The sequence below is a fragment of the Mercenaria mercenaria genome, chromosome 9, assembly GCF_021730395.1.
Source record: "Mercenaria mercenaria strain notata chromosome 9, MADL_Memer_1, whole genome shotgun sequence".
Classification (NCBI taxonomy): domain Eukaryota; kingdom Metazoa; phylum Mollusca; class Bivalvia; order Venerida; family Veneridae; genus Mercenaria; species Mercenaria mercenaria.
In genome coordinates, this window is record NC_069369.1 from 11,327,716 (window position 1) to 11,351,137 (window position 23,422).

A 23,422-nucleotide genomic window follows, 5' to 3' on the forward strand; every position below is an offset into this window, starting at 1 on the left:
TCTTCATTGTAGTAACACTACAACATCTTTGTCACGTCAATATCAGTGAATGTAATTCTCATAGCGTTGTTAAATTAAGGCTTTTTCGTACTTATCATTTTGAATGTCTGTGTGCAGTTATACACATCTCTTTATTTTAAAATCATCTCCTTACCAGTATTATCAAAATAGAATGTAAGGTACACATGTACATAAAATTGGCAATTCATGGAATTGCAAGCATTCATATCTTTTATTTACGGTTTCAGACTAAGCAAATACATGTAGCCATTGTTATATCTAAATTCCATTTTGTTACTTTATAATTGCTTATTTTTCCTGGAGAACCGAAATCTATTTTTACAACATGAAATTGTAAATGGAATATTTTCGACGTTTTTCTCTTGCGTCAAAAAAGAATCCCCGATGTTAAAAAATAAAATCCTTGACGTGTTGCCACTTGTCCCATATTTCCTTCAATTTTCGAATGTTATTGGTCTTCTTCAAAGAATACGTTTGTTTGCATATCTTTTTCGCCCTTTTCGTCTCCTTCTTCGTATAGCGTCTCTGTCATCTCTCCAGGAAAGAGGTTTTAATACAAGCTTTTAGCTTACTCCTCAATCCTATCACAGTAATATATGTTTGAATGAAATGCATATTTGGAAATAAATATTGTTTAAACCAGTCGTCTATGTCTAGGTTTCTTACGGCCCGGTTATACCCGAAAATACATGTCTGCGCATGTGCCGAGGTTAACTGTACTAGTTCGCTGTTTCGTGGTATTTCCCATCGAAATCCTTGAAAGTACACCGATTTTAACGATTTCCACAGCTTCAATATTGAAAACATTTTTACCACGTAAAAGTAGAACAGTGTTTTCTGTAATGAAATTTAATTGTTTTGTGAAGTCGCTTTAAAGGGAGTGAAATGAACATTTCAAGGAAGTAGCTACGATAATTAAAATGTTAAATGTCACGTTTCCATTTAATACTCATTGTCCGCTGCATCAGTGTTGTAGATTTGTGTTTTTAACGCCTTTTTTTTCGAACAAACAAAACAAATAAGGACACAGACCTGGGCCAATGACATCTGCAAGTAACACCTTATTTTTATTGACCAACAGATTCTGATATTACCTAACAGATGAAGATGAAACGCTACCAAAACTCCTAGCTCTACGGTAAATTCCCTACCTGCTGGTCAAAGGTCAGTTTGGTCTGTTTCATGTCCTATTCATTAAATCTGCTATTCATCCAAAAATTTCTATAATAATGTTCCCGATAACAAAAAAATATGACCTGCTACATAAAACACACACGAGAAGCTGCCGTAAATTTTGACCCAACATTTGTTGTCTGTACCATGCAAAACCTAGCCCCTTTGCTCAAAGGTCGAGGACACAATTAAAGGTAAAAGGATTTAAGTCATAGACAACTTACAGCTTTATAACTTTGGTATTAGCATACCTGAGCATAGTGTAATCAATGTGAGCTATTGTGATACCCCTGTGTCCGCCGTCATTTACAGTTTTAATGTTAACAATCTAGAAGACACAGCCATAATTTTTGTTCAGTCTTAATGAAACTTGATAAGAACATATCTTGAAGTAAAATCTCCAAAGATTTGATTTTTTTTTTTGGTTAAAACTTGATTACTAGGTCAAATAACAGAAAAAACCAAACGGGCCACTGTTTCTTGAAACCTGGTCCAGTTATTTGACAAATCATTGAAAACGAGGTTAATGTTCTACCTTATTTATATATAAAATGGTCAGAATATTTGTTGTTATGAAAGTTAGATCAAAGTGGATACTAAGTTATCTGGGGATAAGAACCAGGACAGGTGAGCAATACTATGGGTAAGAACTAGGACAGGTGAGCAATACAGGGTGTAAGAACTAGGAAAGATGAGCAATTCTGGGGGTAAGAACTAGGACAGGTGAGCAAAACAGGGTGTAAGAACTAGGACAGGTGAGCAATCCAGGAGGTAAGAACTAGGACAAGTGAGCAATACAGGGTGTAAGAACTAGGACAGGTGAGCAATACAGGGGGTAAGAACTAGGTCAGGTGAGCAATACAGGGTGTAAGAACTAGGACAGGTGAGCAATCCAGGTGGTAAGAACTAGGACAAGTGAGCAATACAGGGTGTAAGAACTAGGACAGGTGAGCAATACAGGATGTAAGAACTAGGACAAGTGAGCAATACAGGGTGTAAGAACTAGGACAGGTGAGCAATCCAGGTGGTAAGAACTAGGACAAGTGAGCAATACAGGGTGTAAGAACTAGGACAGGTGAGCAATCCAGGTGGTAAGAACTAGGACAAGTGAGCAATACAGAGGCCTTTATACCTATCTTGGTTTGCTTTTGTTGATGAGTCCTTTTAGATGATTCAATTTTAGTTATTCCCTTTCTATTTTGCAGTATCATAAACATTGTGCTGCTTAACATAAACGCTTTCTTTTATCCCACACACGTTTTTGTGCTATGCCTTTATGTTGCATGTTCATTTATTCTGCCGTTTGAATGAAGCGGTATGGGGAGACAACCGTATTTTCAAAAGTTATTTCTAGTTTTAATAACATCTGCATGAAATCAGACATTTTAGAAGTCTGATATTGAAGCAGAGCGCCCTCTAGTGACATTAATTGTGAGCACATCAACACTTGAAAGGTTACTGTGTTTCAAAGACATGTATTTTTCTGTTCAATCAGAAAACACAAGACTTCAGCCTTACCAAATCATATGTCGTACAATGGAAAACAGCAGGACAACCTTAGGTCGGACAGACTGCAAGGAGAGACAGGTCTCGGCATCCAGACTTGTCTGTTAAAGTAGATTTAAAGATTTCTATCCAGCAGATTCAAGTTGTAGCCAAATTTTTTAACACTTTTTAAAGTGTGAATTTATTTTCAAGGCTTCGGCGAAAAAAAGGAAGAAACAAAACAAAACCAAAACAAATAAATAAAAATATTATAGAAGAACGTTTTTTCCTATTAATTAACTAAAAACTGAATAAGGAGTTACTCTGTCTCCAAATATTATTCAGCAAATGACTACCACTTTTCGGGCCGCCCAGAAACAAGTAAATATTGTAAATATTATCTACCTTTATGTCTAAATAACATTCCGAGGAACAATAGCAAGTAAGAATCTAGTACGTGATTTCTTCTTCCTGGAAACTTATCAAAATCGCTTTCTATTATGAACAATTCTGACAACTAATTTGCTGGTGTAACATGCGGCTTTCATGTTGTTTTGTAAATTATAAGCATAACCCAAATATTCTTTCTGAGAACATAGAACATATGTTTCAAAATTATAAATATGCACTCAATGATTGCTTCTAAAAATGCGTTTCAGAAATTATAATGTACCTAGATGAAGGTGTCCATTATACGGTGCCGGGTATACAAACGTTGTCGATAAATTCGATGTCAGTCACATATTGTATATACAGCGTAGCCTGTAAAATCTGCAATATTGGCTAACCTGCTTATGTCACTACGATCTTGCTTTCCATACAACAGGTACGGTCCAGTTTCATTACCAGAATCCAAAGTTATGTATTTAAACAAATACCTGCTGTATATTTTCGTAAACAAAAATGAATGCTTTATATCCAGTTCCTTGCGAAGATATCATCACACTCGATCCTGACAAGTTTATAAAAAGAGATGCCGTACTCCCATATTCAATATTTTAAGAAAAAAATACACTGAACTAAAATACTACAGGTCACACTAAAAGACATTTTATGTCCGTAATAATACAATGGTGGCTGATTTTTTTTCTTTTTTTTTCCATTCCGTTATATTGTTCTGTCGCTGCCACATAACGACACACGTCGATATTTTTCAATTATTTTAATATCAGATTTGAATGTCTCAAAAAAACGTGGCCTCGCCGACGTCGCCCCACCGAAGGTCACTCTGTCGAACGTCACTCCGCCGAACGTCGTCAGGTTAAAATCCGTCCCTTACAAAAGTCGCCCCCCTGAACGTAGCCCCGACAAATGGCACCCCGCTGACGTCGTCTTGACAAACATCGCCTCGCTGAACATTGCCCCGACAAACGTTACATTCTAAAATGGCTCGATTTGATTGCCAGTTTAAGAAAGGAGAAAGTCAAGCTCTGTATATTCTGCGATAATCAACTGTTGACGACGGATCGGTACGAGAGCATTATGACGTCATTATTATTACGTCAAATTGTCGCATGACATCCGGTTCATTACTACTCGAATAAATGAAGCCCAGCATGATTTTACCAAAATATTTCAATGACCGTGAAAGAATGAAAACAATCAAAGCCTTCTTGTTTGTGGTCTAACTTGCCACGGTTCATTGTCAAATGCATAGATATTAAACCATTCGGGCTAACGCCCTCGTGGTTCAATTCGACAAAGCACGCGAAAACTTTATTTGTTAAACAACGAACCTCGCCCTTTAAAACTTCTCCCCGTTTAGGTGAGAGACTACTAATTGATTTTATATTATAACATTATGGCGTGTACGACTTTCCATAAATATAAAATATGTATAACTAATCACTTTTTTTTCAAGAGCAATCTTAGTTCCAACAAAATAACAAATGAAAAATATATTAACAATGATACTTTTATTTGAGTAATTTTCGCGTGAATGGCATGACCCCCCTGTTTAAATCTTTGGCATGGCGAGAGAAAATCGTTGTATGAAACTTTTTTCCGTACAATCAAATGTACCAAATATTGTCAAATTGTATAATGAAATACTCTAAATTCAGAAATAATTCTGTAGGGTAGATTATCCATAATATGGAGACAGACGACATGGGATCAGAACCGTTTTTAAAAGAATCTGAAACAGACAATAAAAATAGCATGAAAGCCCATATGATATTTACAGAGATGAAAACAGTTGAGTCTGTTACCGAGCGTAACATGGTACCTGTACATGTACAAGAACCTACTGAAATTACTAATAAACTCGCCTCGATGACTGTGATCCAAGACTACGAAAAACGGAAATACCTGCAATTTATTTCAGAAAGTAACAGTAATTTTAAGTACAGTTTAATGCAAAAACAATTCGAAGATTAAATAGAGGATAATTGTTGGTTTCGGTGTAATATCACGTTATAATTTCACCGAGTGGGCACCAAAAGTGATAGTTTCACGAGTGGCGCAGCCACGAGTGAAAATAACAACTTTTGGTGTTCACGAGTGAAATTACCGTGATATTACATCGATACCAACAATTTTTCTGTTTATTTTATGTCTAAAACTCTACTTTTGTTGTGTTTATTTCAATAAAATGTCGAAATTTGCGGGAAATTTTATCAGGAAGCATCGCAAAGATGACGTCATTTTAACGACGTCATCGTCATATTGTTTCCGGCTTTCAGTACGCTCGGTAAACTTTTTGACGTTAATCCGGGTATCAGATTTGATAATTTTCACTGAGTGGCCAGTGAGTTTATCAGGATATAATTCACCGTTATATTTCGATAAACCACCGAAAAACATAAAATAAAGAATTTTAATTTTGTAACAAACGGGATCCAGATATGAAATCAGATAAAAAGGCAAGACCTGTAGTTATTCTGTTTTCAAACATGTCGACGCAAGTTTTTCCAATTATCACCCATCGATGAAATATGAAGTTTTGTTCTTTGTGTACAAATTTAAGTTTACTATAAAACAGCCTACAGTCCATAAAATAAACAAACGTGTTTGTAAACATGGACGGATCCAAACGGAAGGGGAAGAAGCATTTTATAGAAATAATTCGATGGCAAAATGCAATACATATCGTAATCCTGACCAACCTATAAACCGGGTCAGTCCATTATATAAGTACAACAACACGGTTGACCCATTTAAACGAGCTGTACACATCTGCATTCATCTCGAACATATCTATATCCACTATACAACTCTTTGCTAAACAAACACTCTTGAATATATTTCAATCAATAAGTGACATTCTGCTTTACCTTTTGCTTCCTGATAGTTTGTCATAATAATATATAATATTATTTCATACATGAAAACGGACAGAACATCTTGGTATTAAAATGAAATTCTGTGCTTTTATCTCCTTTTCATTTAATTATTATTATGTGTTGCCATCATATAAGTATGTAATAATGGTTTGCTTGTTTTATAATATTAGTTCTCATTTCATATCTACATACAACCAATATTAAGAAACTCGTTGAGGTGGTATCTACAACCGTACATTAACTGTCAAAATCCCAGACTCATAATTCTTCCGACGGTCGGTGAATGAGAGAACATTTTGCCATAGTTATAAAATAATGTATCATGTGACACTGTGAAACCAATCAAACATTGGCTCTAAAAATGGACCGTACTTGTGATACAATTATGTATATACATGACTGTGTAATCGCTTTTCAAACTTAAGTGACTCATAATGTATATCTTGTCTGTATTCAATACTTACTTATTCAAACAATAGACACTTTTAATGCACAATTCATGTGTACTCAAATACTTAAATGAAGTCCTGCTAAATGAACAAAATGCAATATTTACTTACCCTTGTCTTGAAACTGTCCGAAACTTCCGAATTTAATTTGTTGATTATTTCTTGAATTCTAGTGAAGATGTATGTATGTATGAAAGCTTATTTATAGTCGCCACCGGTAAACCATATAGGCGACTCCTCCAGAAGACTGTTAGTAATGTTAGTAGGAGGAAAGAGCAAGATCGTAAGACGTAATTCGAGAAGCTTCCCTGGTTCTTTAGCGTGCCAAATGTAAAGCACTCATATATATTAATGCGACTCTTATCCCAATGTTAGTATTTTTTAGTTGGAGGAGCGGGGGCTCGAACACATGCCATCTACTAAAAGGGGTTGCCTTTTATTACGAAGTGCATCTTCTAGATGACAGTACTGGTTTCCTTATTTGGCCGTTTCAGATATTTTTGCAAAATTACTTTTGTTTCGGCTCAATTATCTCAAAATAATAGAATATGTAATCACCGGTCGTGTCAAATCTTAATGACACTTAAGATACTTGAGAAATCTGATAAAGCCCTGAGTGATGATTTCAATACTCAAAATTTATTTCCATATTTTGCTATCTTAACAGAAGTCATTTTTACGTTGTCAGCACTTACCTTGAAAATTAAATTATTTTAGAGTTCCAAAAATTATAGACGTTTGTTGTTTTAATCTGACAAAAATAGCAACTTCTATCTTTTTTCTATTTGTTTTATATATATATATATATATATATATATATATATATATATATATATATCTCTCTATATATATATATATATATAGAGAGAGAGAGAGAGAGAGAGAGAGAGAGAGAGAGAGAGAGAGAGAGAGGATACTTTTTGGTTTGTTCTTTATTTTTTCGATATTCAACTGTATTCCGACCACAGACTTGATACTCGTTTGTATTGTTTAAAATTATTTTTTAGTTTCATGTACGAATATTAAAACAGCTGTAGGATTTACATGTATCTTTTATGACTCATTCTAGCATAAAACTGCTGTTAGTGTCACTTTTAGTGGGTGTTTTAACGGGAAAGAAAGCGTGTGTTAACAGAGAGATTTTGGCGCTCGCGTGCTGTTATAACACCTTTTTATATATGCGCGTTCCGTGGCAAATCATTCAAAAGGAAATGACGTCAACGTGAAAAACAACGTAGACTTTACCGCGCATTTCATGGAAATTTAATGACGTTGAGGGACAAATGTATCTATTTACCTTTTTTTACTCGATTTATGCGTTAGCGCATGTTCTTTTCGTGTTATAACATCTTCAGAATCCCTCGGGATACTGCAGATGTTATAACACGAAAAAACATGCGTTATCCCTACAATACATACTATGCTTATACTGATCAATACATTCTTGCATAAAAACTACTTTTTTCACTGGATCCGCCCATGTATAAACGGGAGAAAATCGTGTGCAAACAAGGCAATTCACGTGCTGTTAATACATGATTTTTATTTTTGAAATGCTTTGCCAGGGACGTATGTATGTATTTCTGCGCAGACTGATATTTGGCATCTGCATCTTGTTTCTTCCATAATAACCTCTTCTTGTAGCATTATAGATACAATGTAATCCATAGTATGTTTAGCTGTATCAGTTTCCAACCCCAAACGTACTGCCCCCATCAATGTACGCTCTAGCTTCTCTTAGAGTTTACTCCCTTTACAAAGCGTCTGTTCAGTTATTGAAAATAACTGTGAATAAATAAGTATCGCGTGTAACTTGTGCTATTGCCCGTTTTTAGGCATTATATTAATGATTTTTGTTAGTATCAGTCGGTTTGTTTTTACCTGATTGTTCGCAGAATTCATATAATAAACCTCGAAAGCTAGTCACTAGCTTAATTCGTACTCATCCGTACTCTGTTTGTTCGTACTCAAAATAATTGTGTTCCTGTTTATCAAATTTTTTAGTTATATGCAAAATTATGTGTAATGTAACGTTTGTAATAACTAAAAATAAAAATAAGATGCTCAAAAACCTTCAAATCACGCTTTTAGTAGTGTTGTTGTTATGTGTGCCCCGGTTATGGATATTTAAAACATGTTTACCGTTTCCAAGAACAACAAGAATGGTAAATAAAAAATGTACCGGAATCGTCAAGTCATCACATATGAAAACAATGCATTTAGTCGTCGTGTAATGTTTTTTATGCAAGAATAGCGACAATACACGTTTGTTTTGTGTATTAACGCCTGCAGAAGCCCTTGGGATATGTTTGTGACCTCGGCCTTCGGTCTCGGTCACAAACAATCCCGCGGGCTTCTGCAGACGTTAATACACAAAAAAACGTGTATTATCCCTACATTAAAAACCCATTGAAATACAACCGCTAGACACTTACGTAAAATTGATAGAAAAAAAATAAAATAAAGAAATAACTAAAATAACTACCTAATGCAACCTCTTCCGCAATGTCTCAAGAAATGCACTGTATCCTCGAAATATCAAATTACTGGATTTAAATGATGTATTTAAATCTAATAAAGTTTGTCTTAATGTCATTTTTATCAGTTACATTTTTTACACAAAAATGATATACAACACTTCAGAATAATTATTTTGTTTGTTCAATCGAAAGCAATGTCTTGTAGGGAAATGCAATATTGACAAAACGGCAGCAAAAATGGAAAAAAAAAAAACCATTAATAAAACTCCAATTGATTAAGGTAGTTTATTTGTGCAATTTTCAGGTGTTTGTCTTCTTGTAATATTAACGTGATGGACGCTCTACTGCTGATGCTATTTTTTTGTTGCATACTATTATTCAAAAAGTTTTGTCTAAACGTTCTAAGCTTTGGTGTGTTTTCATCGATTATCAACGGGCTTTTGATACCGTTAATCATGATGCATTATGGGTAAAATTACTCCAAACTGGAATTAGCTGTAAAATGGTCAGTATGATTAAATGTATTTATAATGTTGTTCAGTCTTGTGTGAAATTGACAAATACTGTAGAGTTGTCCAAATTTTTCGATGTTACTATCGGTTTGAAACAGGGGGAGCCATTATCTCCCCTTTTATTCATACTTTTTATAAATGATATTACTGATAACTTACATATTAATTTGTTAACAGACAGGGATTTTGATATGTTAACAATGTTTATGATATTATTTGCTGATGATATTGTACTGTTTACCACTGATCCTAAAAGCCTGCAGGCACAAATTGATAGCGTTTATCAGTATTCACAAAAGTGGGGCTTGAAAATCAATGTTGATAAAACGAAAGTATGTGTTTTTGAAAAGCGTAAACAAAATGTCTATCCTGATTTTGTCATAAATGGTGAAAAAATTGAGATCGTAGATAATTTCATATACTTAGGTGTAAAATTCACATACACTGGTAATATGTCAGGCGCTGTAAAAGCTCTACATGATCAAGCCCTAAGAGCCTATCATAACCTTTTGTCATTGTTTGATAAAGTTAATTTTGATATTAAAACTAAACTCTCATTGTTTGACAAAATGGTGGTACCAATATTGATGTACGGTTCAGAAGTATGGGGGATTTATAATAGTACCAGTTTTAAATGTGTGGATAAACTTCATGTCAGATTTTGTAAATATATACTTGGTGTTAAACATCAAACTCCAAACAGTGCTGTTCTTGGTGAATTGGGTAGATTTCCGTTATCAGTAATTTGCAGGGAAAGATCAATAAAATACTGGCTGAAACTTATGAAAAATAGGGACTCGCCTTCTTTTAAGATGTATAATGACCTATGCCAGCATGTACAAACAAATTGTTGGGCAACTAGAATTCATTCTGTGATTGATCATTTAGGTTTTAGTAACATAAGACTTAATTTTGATAGAACTGTAAATTACTTCCCAACTATACAGCGCAGAATCCGTGACCAGCATATCCAAGAATGGAGAGAAACCATACATAACATGCCAAAACTAAACTACTATTGTAAATATAAAAATGATTTTGTTTTTGAAGATTATCTCTGTAATATTACAAATGATGACTTGAGAAAATATTTCTCTAGATTAAGATTGTCATCTCATAACCTTTGTATAGAAAGTGGCAGATATAATGGTACAGTAAGAGAAAATAGACTATGTATATTGTGCAATCAAAAGGCAGTTGAATCGGAATATCATTTTATGTTATATTGTGACAAATTCAGAACAGTTCGTAGAAAATACTTTAGAAGCATATCTTGGCCTTGTATACAGAAATTTAACTCGCTTATGTCTACAAAAAGTAAAGGTTTGCAGATAAAAATATCTAAATATATTAAAGACTGCATGTTAATAAGAAAAAATGCCCTGAAAAACTTAGCTGTTTCTTAAATGTATATTGTAATAATGTGTATACAGCCATGTATTAAGTATCCATTATGATTTGTGTATGTATATGTGTCTTTGCCATAGTATGTTTTTGTTTGTAAATGGCCAAAGGCAAATTGTTTGCTGATTATGCCAATAAACTTGAAACTTTGAAACTTTGAATTAACGTCAAAATTGAATCCTTTAGATAACAACGTATGCGGATATAATACATTTAATCAATTTGTTGCTAATTAATAATGTCGAAGCTCATTTCTCATGTCTACAACTTCATTTACATAACAATATAAATCCATAAATGAACGGTAATGCACAAAGAAAAGCAAATAGTACGGAAGCATGTGCATTTTAGCGACAATCATTGGTATTAATATGATGTAATTTGGCGATAGTGAAGATATCTACAACGAATAAAATTATATGACTTGTATATTCTTAAATAAACAATAAGATAACTTGTTAAGCTATACATTTTGTACAAAACAGTACAATTAAACTCGATGGCATTCAAATACAAACAATGTTGAGAAATGTACAATATGATATGTAGAATACAACTGGCCAGAACATGTGATATTTAATACTGTGTGCATGTATTTAGACATGCTTTTGTTACTTCAAATACAGACGTGGATAGGAGCATGCAAATGTTACATATAGAAAAGTTCTTGATACGATAAGCATTATATCTACGATTCATTAATAGCTTTATTCCATTATCAGCTGGTAAAGGCATAAGTCGTTTCCCCGCGATTTTAATGTTGTGCACTCATTTTTCTAATTTTAGAAAACGTTTAATCAAATTCTCAGTTTTAAATCGAATACTTCACTAATATGGCAGATTAGCTGTACAAGAGAAATCATATAGATACGAAGAAAATCTGAAATTATTATCAAAACATAACTCTAGTCCGTGGAGCAATATCAAATCCGACTATTCTACCGACAGCGTTATCATTGTATTTTAATGGCCTAAACGTTCTTACAAATGCCAAATATCTTTGTTTTAACTCCAACATGATTGTAGCATTTTCATTGAATGAAAGGTGGTCACGTGGTGACCTCCTATATTTTTGTGGAGGGTCAGTAGATATTCATGTCGTTCTAGTCTAAAAATAAGTGGTCGATAAAACAGTTTAACTACTGGGTTTGTTAGTGACCCTTCCTGGAAATATGAGGGGTCTGTATGATAAATATAAGGACTCGGCTAACGCCTCCCCCACCCTTTATCATACTGACCCCACATATTTCCGTGGAGGGTAACTAACAAACCCATTGATTAATAGTGTCCTTAATGTATCACAGTAACTTCAAACACTGATGAACCGATCATAGGCGAAACGTTGAATGTATTGTAATTAAATTCTATTTGAAACCTATGTGAAGTCGAGTTATTTATTTATTTGATTTATATACTTCAAGCTTGTGCCAAGTATTTTATTTTCAAATATAAATATGTATGATATTCCAGTTCATACAGTGCTTGTCATGGGTATTTGGTACTGTGTCAGTCAGGGATACTTGGTCGGTCAGAGATATGATGTAAGCTATTGATACGATGTCGACCAAAGATACGGTATCCGTCATTAAAAGGTGCATGTCGGGCATACGGTAACGGCCATAAATCCAGTGTCAGTCACAGAAACATTAAATGCCATAAATACGGAGTCGGCAATGGATAAGTATTGGCTGCAGAGTTTTAAGCACAGGGAAGACATTTAAACAAGGTCTAAATTTTTGTGCATTCTTGTTTGCAATTAATGTGTATTGTATTTTTGTATACATTCCGACCGCATAATACCTACATCGCACCATACTTCCGTTAGCGGAAATGAATGTGCTTTATGTATAATGAAACAAACGCAAAACTTCCTTCGAATTCAAGCTTAAAAATGTCTCACTTCAAGATGTTACAGTGTAACCTTTATATTAACAACAAATTTGATTCTGCAACACCAGGTCATACCAAGACACAAATTATATAGTTCTGTAAACAATTAAGGACAAAACGTTTCAAATCTTTTTTATTTGAACAACACAATAGATAAAAATATTGTCATATCATTATACATGTATAAATCTCTTTTCACGGACAATAAATGTATGCTCCTTGTGAGAAATATTATTGTCACTGTGGCGTTGAATGATAAATTTGGTGGAAATTTGTTTTTTATTGATCCATCAGTATCACTGTAACTTTTAGCTTCCCCGTGAACATTTCATTTCGCAAATTAAGTTAATGGTATTGTGTCAAAATAATGAATAGCTTCAGCCATTTCAGCAGACATTAGGAATATGATATTATGATAGTGTCACGATTATTTTAGCCTTTTTCTGTCAGTATCCTGTGGCCCTGAAAAAGAACCGTTTGTGAAAGGACCTACTTGGTGATGTTCGGCAGATGGCATGGAGACAATGGCCTGCAGAGAAGCCACCAACCCTCCTAAGTCCTACGCTCAACGTGGGGTACGGGAGAGGAAGGCACAACACGACGACGATGGAACAGCGACCGAGGGCAGCCTGCACTTTGCGGCTACAACCGATAGGGCGACATTGCTTACCTACTGTATTGTCTGCAACCACGTCACTTGGATCACTGTCGTTTAGGTCTCATTGGCCGTAAACGGCGTTTTGTCAATGAGTAACCATTGTTTGCATACAGTTTGACAACTGATCTTTCGTAGCTAAGGATACGAATCCCAGACGTAAAATTTACAAGATTTATCGCTGCATTGAATGACATCAAATAACCATTTTAACCAGAGATTTCAAGCTCTGAGATGTAAAATTGACATGAAAAATGAATTAAATGGAATCGATACAAGTTACCATACGAAAGTTAAATAAGCTTAAGTACACGATGAATAATAGCATTATTTATCTTCTATAAACATTGAAAATATGCATCGATTTAAAGCATTAATGTTAGAATAAAACACAAACGTATTATTCACTACGCTTACTATTGGAGATCATTCGTTTTATCAAAATATTATTTTTAAAAAATATCTGTCAGGTGAAGAGAAGCTTTACTTGATAGTTATACCTTATTTCGCAAACATGCATTTGAATAGGTTAAAATGATTCTGTATTCGTGCGTTTCTGAATTCTAAGGATCTCACAAGGCTTGTATGACATCACGAACAGATGGAATGTTACATTGCCCCAGAATTCACACGGAACCTGCCTCCATAAACTTTGAACACCCTCATATACTTTAATGAATCTGAAAAATTCTTCATGTATTTTATGACGAATAGCTGTGCAACCAATTCATCAATTCATAATAATCACGTATCTGTTACCGTGGCCCCACAATAAAAGAAACAAAATTAGGAAAATACTGATGTTTTTCCTGCGCAGCACAGAATTTCTATGTTATTAGAGAAAAGTTAATTACTTTCCGCCAAACACTCTGCAAGCCATCTCAGACAAAAATAAAAAGATTGTATAAGTTTCCTTTGAAATAAATTAAAGACAACACCTTGTCAAAAGTATGTACGCAGAAGTCAACAGTATATTACTTTAACAAGTAAAATTGTATTACTGAAATTGTTGTTCTGATCAATGACGTCCTCCTACATATTTGTAATTAAAAATTAGATAAGGATTAAAAAATAATTGGATTTCTGTCTGTCTCAATATTTGTTGAAAGCGTGTCTCATAACAAAATCTCAATAATCTGAAATGTTATTGCACTATATAACGAAGATAGAATATAAAACAACATATGTTGTTATTTAAAAAACAGGCTTTGAAATATGAGATATTTGTTTATGCGTATCTAATCATTTGCATCACACAACTTCAAAGTAAATATAGGTAATAGGACACCACACAAGAAACAAATCTAACGCGAAATGGTCGTGTATAAAGTGGTTTGACTACACGTGAAATATAACTCCTTATTTTGTTCCATAAAGCTGATTATATTGATGACTCAATTAACTGCAGACATAAAATTTGTTTCGAGGAAGATTATTGTTAGAACATGTTTCGTGTCAAATTTAAAATTGAAAGCGTGTCTGTTTCTCATAAATTTGTCTGACCGAAATTACATATAGATAGAAATGATTCCATTTATGACAAAATAGATAATAATTCTTTCTCTAATGATAATTCCATGTGTAATGAACAGAGAAAGATCATTATCATACATTTCAAATAAGGTTCGAAACTGTCCCACGGACCTACGTATTTGTACATGTTAGTGAATGAAAGTATTATTGTGTGGTGGACGGATAGCTCAGTGGTTTGCACACTGGCCTTCCAATCCAGGAGGTCGGGGGTTCGATCCCCGGCAGCTACCCGGGAATTTTCAGAAACGCTTTTCAGTGTTTCCCACCCAACTAGAGGTGTACTGGTCAGGAACCCAGGCAATCCTTGCGTGTATCAGTGCTATACACTGGACACGTTAAAGAACCAGGCTGTCTATTCGCAACGAGCTAGGCTAAGTTAGCCGGACAAGCCTGTATCTGATTTCTGATATCTCTGTCGTGGGGGCTTTGTCTCACTCTGTTCCTCTGGTCAGATCGCTCTGTGTCTGTATTAGTAGAGGATGAATTATGCGCCCTGTATGGCTGCATTTGAACTATGTAAAGCGCCTTTGAACGTGAAATTGATCATGAAAAGGGCGCTATAAAAATCTGGTATAATAATAATAATGATAATAATATTGCCGGTGAAAATAAGTTTGAGGTGGTGGTGAAATAAATAGTGTCGCGAGTTCAGCTTTCGAGTCACGTATTAAAAGGTCTTAAATGTATAGTTCTGCATCTCTATATGACATCTGCACGTGGTGCTTCAAAGGCGGATTAAAGACATAACTTCAAAGTATGTTTACAACGCGTGTTTAATTGGTTGCGCGCATTCATAACACTTTGCGTATAATTATTGATAACATTTGGAGTGATTTAAACATAAATATAACATAGTTATTTCTTCTTTCTTATAAGGTCTTAAAACAACCGAAACATTAATATTGCTCATTTACATTGTATTTTGCTGCTTTAGGTTATTTGTCAGGCGATCAACTATATGTAGGGCATTCAGTAATATTGAAAGAACTTTTTTATGCTGTGTATATGTTCTGTTATTGTAAATATGTAAAGAGCAAATAAAATATAATTTAAAAAAAAACAAAACAAACATAGTTATTGGGCATAAGTAGATTTTAAAAAAAGTTATAACTATCAAAATTCACTTTTGAAAATTCTGCATTCAGATTTCCATTTTGCTCTATTTCAGGCTCAGATGAATGGAAAAAAAATTAAGAAGACCATCACGTCTTAACAGGGGCCGCCATCATGCTTAATTTACCGCTTGTTTGATAATTTTAATGTGTAATCTTATTGACGTTTCTTTACAATGAAAAATTGACAAAAGTCCAGTTTAACAATAGCATCGCCTTTATCTTTATTTTACTAATGTGTTATTGTGTATATACGGCATGCTTTAGCATAAAATTTAACTTAAAAAAATATTTACTGTGTCAAATACCTGGTTATCATTTTATACCTAAGCTTTATAAAACACTTTCTCTGTTCCTGTTTAGACGGAAAATTAGAAATAAAACTTCATAGTATAATCACTATTATATATATTTTTACATTAAATTAACATCGATACCAAATACATCGAAACAGATTCACTATGTTTTATAATAGTTATAGCAGAAGGAATATTTTCTTTGCACAATTCTATTTGTATTTGTGAAGTTATTCCAATGTAATTAGTGTGTTTATCATAATGGTATTTTGTTGCGGAGAGCATGAATTAATGTCCAGACACACACATAGGAAGATCGGTAGACTATTAGAGTAATTTAAACATCAGATACATTTTATATCTAGACAGATCTCTCGATATTCTATGTTAGATCGATAGGAATACGATAGGATAGGTACTGAAAGGAATCTGTGTCCGTCTACTGTATAAGTAAACTCTATAAGATGAACCTTTTGAAGCATAGAATGCAACCAAGAAAAATAATTGCAGACTCGGTTTGATTGAGTCTATTCATTGGATGTAATTCTATTAGATAGATATTGACTAGACTCTATGATCCAAACGGACCAGAAACAGTACTGAATCCAAGTACTAAGAGAATTCTTATGGCTGCCACACGGCACTTAAAGATTGCTACAGTAACTGTGATGATAAAATCTATAAAGATTCTTTGCAAGCAAAGAATGCAATAAAGCAAAATAATTGAAAACTCTCTTTGATTGAGTCTGTTCATGAGAGATAATAGAACGTGCAGCATTTGTCAAATGTGGTTTATCAAAACCTGTAATATTACGTCAGGGCTAGCTTCAGTTTTTTTCAAACCCACAACAGAATTTCAGTTTTTAACTGCCAGGACCGGAAATGTTTGACTCGGAATCTAGGTTTAAGGTAATTAATGTTGCGCCACGTGACCTTATAGATGGGCACATGAAAGAATTACGGATGGATCTATTTCCAGGTTTTGAAGCGTTGCATATATGGGTCGGTAACCTACGAAATAATACAAATCATTTTCAACTGAGAGAACGCAGCAGTTGTTCAAATGATCTAATTCTCAACTTCATTATCCAGGAAATTTACCCTTAAGTGATGCGCTGTCTAAAATGCAACATGCTCATTAAGGCGTTACACGTACCCAGTCTATGCCTTTATTTCTCGATTTCAGTCGGTACGATTTCAGGTTTACGTTTTTTCAAATGCTTCTATTGGTGATACATAGAAGATTAATGGTACTTTACATATAAAGTTATCTACTTTAAAAGTATATATTAATCATATTCGGTACTGTTGCTGTTTATCTGACGGCATGTCCCTTTACAGTGTTTATTCCACTTTAACCTAATAGTATGTTAGTCAAAATACATGTCATACTTGGTATTCAGATGATCTAGCAGCAGCCTACACGGTATTTCATAAGATCCTATAATGATAAATAGTTATGACTAACACGGTGAATTTAAAAGTACTAGGCATTTGGTTAATGGCGGGCTATACTCTTTACTGTGCTAGTAAGAGGGCTACAACCCGGGAAATCCATACTAATTTCTCTCAAATGATTCTGATGTCGGATGTCGGTCCAGGCTACACTCTTAGAAACAGGGAAGAATACTTGAGTATAGTAGTATAGATATTACAGGGTACGGCGCACTTTTTTAAATTTAATTAAAAAAAATAATTTATAAAAATCAACAATTTTCATAAATTATTTTTTTAATTAAATTTAAAAAAGTATACCATACCCTGTAATATCTATACTACTATTAAAACGTATATATTTTTAAAACAACTTTTTAATTTAAAATTATATTTTTCTAAAAACAACTTTTAATTTAAAATCAACAAGTATATTATTTTAAACAAAATAATTTATAATTGTTTGTTCGTTTGCTCTTTGATTGTTAACTTTTAGTATTTTATACAATAAATCGTACAACGGTACTTTGTCTTGTAACATTTTAATGAAAAATAAACAATAATATCCACAGAGCGCACTTGATTTGTCTTGGTTTAAATTAAAATACATATAATATAGATGAGTTTACAAAATAAAATATATTGTTTGAAAGAAAGAAGATTTACTGATAATATAAACCCCAATTATGTTATAACAAAAAACGGGAGAAAAATGATAAAAGCTACTTGTGCGTCTTGTGGAAGAATGAAATCAAAGTTTGTTAAAACTACTATGACAGCAGGTAATTTAGACATCCATAAAGCAATGTTACCTTTATTACCTAAAAAAGGGTTAACACTTCCAGGATATAACTATTGTGGGCCAGGAAATTCTTCAGATAATGGACCTCCTGTCAACAAACTGGATGCAGTATGTAAGACCCACGACTTTTGCTATGATAGCGGTGTAAAAAAGGGTACATGTGACAAACAAATGCTTTCCAACCTAAATAACACTAAATCAAAAACATTTGGAGAAAAGATTGCAAAATTTAGTTGTGAAACCTTAATTAAAAAAATTACAAAGGGGTTTTTTTTTGAAAAAACGAAAGTAAAAACGGAAAAGGGGGTATACTCTGCCCCCGGAATAATTGGAGTTATTTAGCAGAAGAATTACACAAACAATTAAAAAAAATTTGGGAAAACGAAGAGTGATTTTTAAATGATATTGATATACTTGGTAGCTTATTTGTTACATGAAAGCTTTTTCAAAATACAAAAAAGGGAGAAAATATTTTTAAACCGTTACTGTATATTCAGTAAATTGCTTGGGTTATTCCCTTAAAAAATAAAACGTGAGAATTGTTATGAAGCATTTGAAAAAAAATTTTAAGGACGATTACCGTAAATTTAGGGAGTTTAAGGAAAGAATTTTATAATAAAAGTTTTGAATCTTTTTGAATAAAATAAGATTAATTTGTACCATACTTTAAATGAAGGAAAGGCTGTAGTAATCAAAGATAATAGAAGTTTAAAAGAAATATGTGGAAATATTTACAGCAAAAATACTTATATTTTTTAAAATAATTTGCAGGATATGGTTGAAAAATTTATAACAAAACAAAACACTTTTAGTTAAAATGACACCAACCGAAGCCATAAAACTATAATAAGGTTTGTTTATTTAATTAAATTTTTGGTCGTTTAAGATACCAAAGAGGAAAAAAAATTTTAAAAATTTGGGTTTGATCGTGTTCGTTTAAGCAAATTTAAAGGACATTTGTAAGGATATAAAATCAACGGGACAGGAAATATTTATAATTTATAAATTAATAATAAAAATTTCCAAAACATACTCAAATTAAAGATTTTAAATGATGAAATAATTCAAGGTTATTTAGGGAACAAGAACCTTTTTATGCTATCCAAAAGTATTTAGAATAAAAAAGTTAATACAGACATAAGAAAAAACAAGCTTTAGTAAAATGGGAAAGGTTACAATGAAAAATTTAAAGTTGGTTCCGTTTAGTGAATTGGAGAAATTTAAAATTTGGGAAAAATATTTATATAAACGAGTCATAAATATCTAATTCTAATAATGAGGGACTGGTACCCCGCGCTGCCGCTGGAATAGAAAAAATTTAATAAATTTATTATTCACTAACTAACTAGTTTGCTGCTTACAAAAAAAGTTATAAATTTTGTGGAGAGTAGTAGGATAGTACAGAGTTTGGTTTTCGGTTGATTGCATTGTTCTTTTTTTTTGGGCATTGTTTGGGGTTTTCCAAGTAATTACATTATATTTTTTTTTTCAAAAAAAATAATAAAAAATAAAAAAATTTTTTTTTAAAAAAAAATAAAAAAAAGTTATAAATTAAAAAAAAATTTAAAAAAAAAAAAATTTTTTTTTTTTTTTAACATTTAATAAATTTACGAAGTTTATTTTAAAAACATCTACAAAAAAAAAATAAAAAATTTGGATTGCGGCTTTAGCTTTTCATAACCCTAAAGATCCTAAAATGAAGAAGAGAAAAAAGTTATTCAAGATTATTTTTTCATACTGTTAGAAATGCAGAAGAAAAAAATTATTTAATGCCCTTTGAAATATGAAAAAATTTTAAAACTTAACGGATTTAAAGACAAAGAGGAATAATATGTTTTCAATGTGCGTTTTTTTTGTGTAAAGATTTTGTTTCTATAATTTATTTTAAATGGTTAATAGAAAGATGATAAATTATAGCCAAAATTTATCTAGCACTTTAGGAGAAATATGACCGATAAAAATTCTATAAAAAAGTTTTAAAAGAAGAAATGTTATTAATCAAACTTAAATCAATATTTTAGCGATGAATATTAAAATATGTCATTGAAAAATTTACAAAATGTTATTGATCCTTTCTATCAAAAAAAAAATATTATTTGAATGGAAATGTGGTTGTTTTTTTACCGAAAAAGAAAATACTGAAAGGTTATGTGATTTGCCAACCAAATAATTATCGAAAAAATCTAAAAAAGTTAATGCAATAAATTTATTACAAACGAGGAAAAAAAATATAAAATATTTATAAAACATCTAAAGATCTAATTTTTAAATTTCTAGAACATAAATTGTTGTGAAGTAAGTAGGGCAAAATTTTTGGAAGATCAAAAAACGATGGAGAAAAATATAAATTGAAATATATAGTTTTTCCCGAGGGTGGTTTTGTCCAAATTTATTTCTAAATTAATAATAGTGGAATAGAGAGATCAAAAAACAATTTATCGAAATTTAAATTTAAAAATTACTATAGCCAAATCCAAAGAAATCAATTATATTTAACTATAAATGATTCTTAATGAAATACTTAAAATGAGCTTAAAAATTAAAGTATAAAAATAAACGTTATTTTAAAAAAAACTTTTGTAAAAATGAATAAAATGAAGAATTATAAATCAGCTTATTTCAATCAAAGCTTTAGAAGTTATTAACAAAAACGAAATAAAAAAAACTTTACGTACAGCTTAATTTGTTGAATAATAATGAATCGGTAATTGGATATCTGAAGGAGGGCCCTAGAGATGATTTCAGTCGACGCCATTATTAACAGATATAAATTTGAGCCTTTACCGTTTCTGTTATCTAGAATTACCTAAATTGCTTAACATTGAAAAAGGATTAATAATATAAAAATAATATAATTGAATGTTTCACTGGTCCATTTGGCTGTAAATTTCCGCTAAAGGGGATCCTAAAAGGATCCTAAATATAAAATATATTAATAATGTCGATTATACAGGATAAATTCCCCAGTAACTTTAAATTTCAATCCCTAAATAAAAAATTTTAAAATGGATTTCTTTTAATGTATTGGGTATGAAAAAACCTTCTGGTGTCTACCTTTAATATCAAAAAATGGTTTAGACACATTGTGATAATGTTATTAATAATAAAACTTTAAAACCATTATGTCTGATTAAGGACTTTTAATAATTATTGAGTACTTTTAAAAAAGGGACAAGCATAAAAATTCTTTTGTAATTTGTCTTCAGAAATTCACCCAAGAAAAAATTTAGATAATCATAAAGAAAATTGTTTTTTAGTAAGGGTGTCAGTGTGTTAAATGCCACCGAAGGTATAAAATTGAATTTAAATTTTAAAAAACTTTGGCAGCGCCTTTTGTATATACGCTGATTTTGAGGCTTTAACAGAAAAGGTGTCCAGCGTCAACCGATCCGAATTTTCTTTACAGAAGAATATCAAAACATGTTGACTGCGGGCTATGGTTTTAAAGTTATCTGTTGTTATGACAAACAAATTTTACCAACCAATCAGGTCTATAGAGGCCCTTTATGCGTTTTTAAAAATCATAGCAAAATGCTCGAGGAAGAAAAATTGTAAAGAAGTATTAAGAAAAATTTTAATAAAGATTAAGAATCCGGGGAAAGAAGAAAAGATTTAAAAGACAAAAATTTGTCATATAGCCAAAAAATATACAAAGTTTTCAATAAATCCGGGACATTGCCATATAACTGTAAATTTAGAGGAAGTGCCCCCTCAAAGTGCACATAATTTTTTTTTAAACAAAAAATACCATTTGTATTTCATAATTTGAGAGGTTAGAGCTCATTTTATAGCAACAATTGTAATTTAAAAAAGAATTAACTCATTCCAAACAATTTGGAAAAAATAAAAGGGTTTATGATTAAGGGAGTATTTTTTCGTTCATTCTTTTTAAAATTCTCATCATGATAATTTTAGTAAAAAATATTTCTGAATTTAAGTATTTAAATGAATTTGATAAAAAATTAGAATTTATTTAAAGTCAAAGGATTAACCCGGTATGACTAAATAGATTATTTGAAAATTCAAAGAAAAAAATTACAAAATAAAGGAAGTTTTATTTTTCATTAATGAAAATAAATTTTCTGATGAAGAATATAAACTTGCAAAATATTTGGAAAGTTTAAATTTAAAACAATGGGAGGAATACCATAAATCTTTCCCTAAAAAGACGTGCTGCTTTTAACAACGTCTTTGAAAATTTAGAAAAATTTGTATGGGGTTTTAATAAGTTAACCCTGCTTACTTTAGGCAGTCCTGGGTTAGAAATGGATGCTATGTTAAAAATGATAAATAAATTTATTTTAATACTGACTTGACATGCAGTTATTTATAGAAAAAAAGGCCTTTAGAGGGGGAAATAAGTTATATTTTAAAAATTTACATTAAAGCAAACAATAAATATTTGAAAGATTATGATCCAAAAAAAAAGTAAAACATTATGTACCTCGCCCAGGAAATAACCTTAGGGTTGGGCCATTGCCAGTCTTTACCTTTCTGTATTTTAAATGGACCACCGAAAAAAAAATTTTAAAGAAATTAAAAGAAAAGGGGTTAAACCAATTTTATGTTGAGTGTGATCTTGACTACCAAAGAATAACATACATATAATGTTTCCCTTTAGCTCCAGAAAAATTATTATACCAGATGAAGGTTTCTAATACATAAAAATATTAAAAAAAAAATTGAAATAGGAAAAAGCAATGTAAAAAAGTTGGTCGATTTTAATGAAAAAAAAAATATGTAATTCTTTTATAGAAATTTAGAATTTATCCCCGTTTGGGTTAAAGAAACTAAATTCTAAGTTTTAAACCTTGATGAAAGCCCTTTGGTTAGAAGAATATATTAAATTTAATACTCAAAAAGATTGAGTCTAAAATTTCCCTTTTAAAAAA